Below are 6,353 nucleotides of genomic sequence, written 5' to 3' on the forward strand. Positions count from 1 at the left end.
TGAACTGCTTTTGATTTTGTTTTATTCTTAGTTTTATCACTTGTTGTGGTTTGATCCATAAGTGCATATCTTCGATACTAAAATAAGACCCTCGATTATGTTTTTTTTGATAGATTCATTACATGTGGTTTGTTTTTTAGTTCATGAATCAGCAGTACATATGTGGCATATTGATACGAACTGCTTTTTATTATGTTTTATTCTTAGTTTTATCATTTGTTGTTGTTTCATCCATAGTACATATATGCGATACTGAAATAAGACTCTCTCGATTCTGTTATTTTTCTTCATGGAGCTGTTTTGGATAGTAAATTAGCAGTACATATATTGAATACAGAAAAAATGCTTTTTGAATCTGTTTTATACATTGATTTTAGTCAGTTAATTCTTATGATTTTGTCATTACATATATGGAATACCGAAATAAAACTGATTCATGAGTACGTATGCAAAATACTGAAATATGTGCTTTGATTATGTTATATTCATAGATTCATCAATTCCTCTTTACATGTAGTTGATTTTTAGTTCACGAATATGCAGTACGTATACGTCGTACTGATAAAAACTTCTCCTGATTCTATTTTATTCAGATTTTGCCACCATTTTTTGTTTGATCCATGAGTACGTATGCGAAATACTTAAATATGTGCTAGTTTTGTATAGTTTATTCTGTGTTTACTGTGTATATATAGGTTTTCCTTTATTTTTTTCTATGATTTAATACTGTATTGAAAAAAGATTAGAGATTAATTTGGTATGATCCTACAATAAATGTGATGTAACATGTTTTTTAATTTATTTTTGATTGATTTTAACAGACATATACTCTACCTGTAAACAACGCAGCAGGTATATACTCAAATTTGTAAGCAGCGAATATATATACTCGAATTTTTAAGCAGTGTAGTATAGAAAATATGTACTCAAATTTGTAAGCATGCAACAGATATGTACCCGAATTTGTGAGCAGTGTAGTATAGAAATATGTACTCAAATTTGTAAGCAGTGCAACAAATACGTATTCGAATTCGTAAGCACTGTAGTATAGAAGATATGTACACAAATTTTTAAACAGTGCAGCAGATATGTACTCGAATTTGTGAGCAGTGTGGTATAGAAATATGTACTCAAATTTGTAAGCAGTGCAGCAGATATGTACTCAATATAATGATGGTGTAGGCACACACATTTGGCAGTAGGGGGTATTATGGTCATTTAAATATTTTCAATTAATTTTGGACCTCCAAATAACAGAAATTTCCGGTTGGACTCTACTATAAATAATTATATGGGCCTAGGACCAACCAACAAATTTTTCTTAATGAATATCTTGAGAATATTTTTGGTTTTGGAAATTCCTTGGTGTCCAAACTTCCTTGTCTATAAATACTTGAAGTTTTCCTTTCTAGAAAACTAATCCATCGTAACAACAGACTTCCTCTTTTGTTGTTGTTGCTTGTGTAGCCGCCTATTCGGAGAGGAAAGTAACCTAATTAGGCAAAATCTCTTACGGCCGCGCAGTTTAAAGTCTTCTTTGGGATTGAGAAGCTCTAGGGTGTACCGTTGGTGGGAAACTAGATAATTGTGGTTTATATTTTGTTTTCGATTTATTTGATTGAAGGTGGTTGAAATCTGATTGCACCTAGTTTGTTTATTCTTGAGAATCTTCTCTTCTGATATAAGATTCACTCAAACTAGTTCAAAGTTTCTACAGGGATCTTTAGACTGTTGTGAGTTCTAAAGACGATCTTGTGATAATCCATTGTTAACAGACTCCGTTCTGTGCGTGATTGATCACAAGAGATTCAAGTGATTGTGTACAGGTTTTTATTGAAGATTTAAGAAGATTTGAAGACAAAGAAGATATTGAAGATCTGACTTGGGTTTATAATCTTTGGTATGCGCAATACTTGTTTTGGTAAAAGAGGATCCAATTAATAATTGGTTTATCCTTATGGTAGATTAGATTGATTAATTGAGTAGATCGTCATCAATACAATTATTTGGATTAAGAGTGTTGTTGGCTTAATCTTAAACGATTACTTCAGTAATTGAACATAAGATAGATCTAAGGACCTGACGAAGGAGTTTATGTTAAGATAAACGGAAGATCCTTTGTTTGACTCATATCACTTGGTTGAAGAGAGTTGATCCCAAACAGATTTTTTGTTCCTTTACTGTTTGGAATACGAACTAAAGGAATTGTTCCAAGTACGTGACTTATTTATAAGTTGGAGGTGCAGGAATACAGACGAAACTAGGTGAACTATAGGTTTAGTTGCTTGGTCTCAACTATACGAAGTTAGGTGTAATTTTGTGTATCGACTTAATCCTGAGAGTATTCAATTCTGGACAAGGTCCCGTGGTTTTTCTGCATTTACGGTTTCCTCGTTAACAAAATCTTGTTGTGTCATTTATTTTATATTTCCGCATAATAATTGTTTTATTATAATTAAAGTAAATTACACAAACGTTAATTCCTATGTACTTGATAAGCAATCTTATTGTGTTTTTTTAAGTCCGAACCTTTGTATAAAGTAAACATACTTCGTTGTTGTATTGTCTCGATCTCGTATCCATATACGATCACACGAAGTGTGAACCGATTAGTTGTATTGTCTGGACTCAGTCCATAGACAATCACTTTCGGAGAAAGGACTTATAGGTAGGAAAAGTTTTAGCTTGAGGTATATTTGGGTACCCTCTCCTTTTCAGAGCTCTACTCAGATAGTTGAACTATGGACATCAATATCCGCAATCAAACAAATCACATGACTAGATTAAGAAGATGGAAATAGAAATAGATGGTTACGAATGGACGTCAATGCCAAGATGAATCCTATGACCTAATGGATTGACATACTGGTCTGGGCTAATATCAACACAACTGGCATATACAAGGGAACCAGCGATCGATAATCCTAATTCTAGATCAACTCGTCTGGCATATACAAGGGAACCAGTGGTCGATTTTATTGAATAATTTATTCTGGTTGGTCTGGTGGTCTGGAGTCAAATTTTTTTTTCAACTTGTTCATATTTTTTTATTTTCATTTTCTTTTTAAATAGTAACTCAATCACCCTATTTCAACCCAGCAGACATCAACATAAAAAGTTTGCAAAAAATAAAAACAGAAGTAATAAGATGATTCTGAGATAAGGTGAAAATATCATGTAATTTCTAACATCCGAGCTCTTTGGTTTTATGAATAGACTCTATTTAGATGTTTCCATCTATTCAGATTGGTTCCTCAACTCTTACAACCAAGATGCTTCCATCCACTTAGATTGGTTAGCGCTATCCTTAATAAGCATAATTTTTAGGCTTTGGAGTTTATTTGTTGCAACTAAAAAGTTTCTCCCATGCCCCAAACTTATATCTAAAATTGTCCTCAATGTTCTAAAGATGAAATTAAAACCATGAACAAGGAGAAACTGTTACCATTTGAAGCAAAAGAGTTAAGGAAAGATATTGTCGTGTTGCATGAGCATAGGTTACCTTCAAAGAAGTGTTGAGTTTAACGTCTTTATCCATACATATGAAATAATTAATCACCTCGAATCATATATCAATAGCCGGAACAACTGTGGGTCATCTGCGTTAAAAAGTGTTATCATAAATAAAAGGAAACTGCAACAAACCAGGAATAAACATAACACACCCTTACCTATATTCCTATTTAACACAACCACATCTAGTTGTGGTTCAAGTTCAAGTTCAATAAAGGGATCTAAATAAAATATTTTCATGGGTTTCCCCTCCTCATAAGTAAGATCCGGAAAATCAGGTTTCAAGGTCTGCAAAAATATTAGAAGCACATAATAATAACCTGAACAATTGAGGATCCACTAAGTCAATCAGTTTTGACTCACACAGTTGACCACAATGAGAGTGGTGGTCATTCTTAAGCAAATGTGTCTTTTCAATTCTCCTAAAATAGTCAGGTTTAGTCTTAGAACTTAATAAGTGACACATTTGAAACTCATATGTTCCCACATTTGGAAGAAAAATATTTGGTGGGAAAAAAAAATCAATCTGGGTATCATATCCTGGGAAAACCACATCAACCAGAGGATGGGTTTCTAATAACTGAACTTCCTTATGGACATCACTAGGTTCAGGAAAACGTGTATGAAGATAATCTTGTAAAATGGTTGAGGCACATATGTCAAGTCCCAAATTAGGGATCTTTCTAAGATTCAACGTTAAGGCACGGGGAGAATGATAATCACCCCCAAACTTAGAGTTTTCAGTGTCTCTAGATAGACTAGTCATAATCTCCCTAATTTATAGGCCATCAGATTCCTGAAAGTGGTCAATTGATTCTTATAAGTCAAGTACATCCTCACTCATATCGACGGGTTTATATTCTTTTTCTAGTCTATTGTTTCTAAATTGCTAGACTCAAAATATACTCGTTCCTATAAACCATCATTGTCTTCGTAATCAATAGGAAATACTACATCATCTAAGGAAGTAGTATCTTTAGTCAAATCCTCGTACTTTTGAATAGGTGAATAATCATTAAAATTATTTGGATTTGAACTAGAAGTAACATTATCATTATAAAGCTCAATTGGAGTAGCAAATTCATGACCACTGTGCCTACATATTTCAAATTCTTCATCAACACTATCCTCATCATAGTCATCATTATAATAACATGAAAAATGGTTGAAACTCATCTAATAAGTAGTTTTACCAATTCTAACCTCGTCATCTTGATTCTGTAAATAACTATCCTCATTTTCAAGGGTATTATTGGAAACATTGTATTGGAAATTAAGATTATTTCGAGTTGTGCCTCTAACTCAAGTCTACGTGTCGACTCAGCTATCCTCTCAAGGGTCTATTCTAAAGAAAGTTCTCTTAATGTTGGATCTAAGTTTTCATTTAACCTCTTGTGGATATCTTCTAAATAAGGTTCACTTGTTACAATTCTTTCAATTTTCTCAGGTGACTTATATGTCGACTCATGTAACTTAAGTGTTGACTCAAGTATCCTACATGTCGACTCTAGTTGAGGAGAACTATAAGAATCTTGCACGTATGACCGGTATGCATGTGGATAGTAATTTGGTTCACCATGGTATGGCACATACCATATCCTTCAAAAGGGCGTTCCCAACCAGTATTCACACTATAGTCATAATAAGAATAATGTCCATGTTGTTCAGTCGAATAATGATTGTATTGTCTACTATAATACCATTTCGACATTTTATTGTGCACGTGCAAATGCAAGGTTGAATAAAATGGGTAAGCTAAGGTTACCACAACAAAATATACCTACAGTCGAAGACTGGTCAAAGGTACAAGGCTGAGGTTTGTGGACTTTCAGCTGGTAACTCCCATAAGGCCCAAGACAGGATTCAGCTTACTAATCCACGAGTTTTCCTAATATCAGTAGTCTGACAATGCAATTGGTGTGTGCACGTGTTGTTTTTATATATATATATATATATATATATATAAATAAAATACTAAAGAAAAAAAGCAATATATAAAAGTCCATAAATAAAGAAAATAAAAACTAACAAAAAAATTATTAAAAAACAAAATCTTGGATTTTCTGTACTTTTTTAGGCAAGTCCAACTTTCCACTTTTAGCTTCAAGAAAAACCTGCACACCAAAAACCAAAATACCAAAAGTAAAATCTAATAAAATAAATAAAATAAAATAAATAAACCTAAAAAAAAAAAATCTAAAACCTAACCTAAAAACAAGTCTGCGCCGGCGGCGCCAAAATTGATGTGATTTTTAATGTTGTAGAAAAAGTGGTATGAAAGATGTCGTTCACACGGACTTGTGAAGATTATAGTTTAGACGAAAATACTAAAAACAAGGAAAATATATATAAAAGATTGTCACGATAACGAGAGATACTAGGACTTCGGATTCCACCACTAATCACATTCAATTGGTTCATATAATGACTCATAATAATTCTAGCTCTTTTGTTAACTCTTTTCTTGTCAAAAGTAGATTTCTAAAACATTAGATGTAAATCACAAGCATGGTTTATCAAAAGATCTTGCGTCTAAGCATACATCATCAAACGAAATCACAACTAATTAGTGAAAATCATAAATCAATTAAAATTAGTGCAAAAAGTCATAAAAATTAATTATAGTTACCATACAATTGTGATAAGGCTTCCTCCATCGTCCCAGTGATGGGGTTTAGCTCCTCATAGTAAAAGCACGCTCAAAATAATTAATCATGGCTGAAAAGGTGTTTTATTTAAGAAATTATATAACACATCGAATCTGCAACGATTTATTTGCATTACAGAAGTCACCGTTATAATAAGTGTTGCAATACTGAAGATATGCATTACTAATCAAC

Source organism: Papaver somniferum, chromosome 1, assembly GCF_003573695.1.
Source record: "Papaver somniferum cultivar HN1 chromosome 1, ASM357369v1, whole genome shotgun sequence".
In the NCBI taxonomy this organism is placed as follows: Eukaryota; Viridiplantae; Streptophyta; class Magnoliopsida; order Ranunculales; family Papaveraceae; genus Papaver; species Papaver somniferum.